Source organism: Capsicum annuum, chromosome 10 (genome assembly GCF_002878395.1).
Source record: "Capsicum annuum cultivar UCD-10X-F1 chromosome 10, UCD10Xv1.1, whole genome shotgun sequence".
In the NCBI taxonomy this organism is placed as follows: domain Eukaryota; kingdom Viridiplantae; phylum Streptophyta; class Magnoliopsida; order Solanales; family Solanaceae; genus Capsicum; species Capsicum annuum.
The window spans coordinates 73,233,796-73,234,705 of NC_061120.1; positions in this window are offsets into that span (position 1 = coordinate 73,233,796).

Here is a 910-nt window from a genome sequence, read left to right on the forward strand (position 1 = left end):
ACAAAATAAAATTTGAATTGTATATTTTTTTTTGAAATTCAAATTTCAGTTACTAGTTTTATCCATAAATGAGTTAATGTTAGCTAATTATTGCCATTAATTAAGGAACAGTGATATAATTACTGATTTCAATTACCTTAAATTTAGGAATAACTATTTCCTTATACATTCCACTAATGTATAATGTTTGGCCGAATGTATGAGTGTATTTGTCAAAATTTGGGAGAGAGAAAATGAGAGGGGATTTTGTGTAATTACTTTCTTAAGCTAGGAGATTTATGTTTTTTACACAAATTTTTATCTCAGACGAAGACTAAGTATGTCACTTTAATAAAATTGAATTATAAATTCAGATGTACCTATCTTTTAAGATAAAAACAACCAACACCCAGTGAAAATCACATTCATGATATGCAATGTATGCTTCATCAACCAAATACCAAAGTAGGCCAGCTGGGATGCTAAAACCTTTGTTTATGTTGCTTAAAGATTCCCCATTTTGAGCAACTTAAAGATGTTATTGATAAGATTCCTGTGATAATAGAACTTCAGCCCCCTTATTCGATAATATCTTCTCTAGGAGATATCTATGTAGAGTTTGAACAAATAGTTTGTGATCATGTATTGGTATAATTATTGTTTTTGCAACTTGGACTTCTTTCTGAGGTAGTAAAAGAAGACGTTGAGGTGTTACACATAGTATCAACTATTATTAATAAGTTTTAATAAATAGTTGAGAGATATATTTACCCATAAATATATCAGGCAGAATGAGAGTATTGATAATGCATTTGGAACATGGTATTTATACCTCATATTTATAGTATGTTTTGGATTAGTACATCAAATAGAATAAATTCTTCATTTTGGAATGCTCTCAATAAAGTCCACCATGTCAAATCCAAGACTC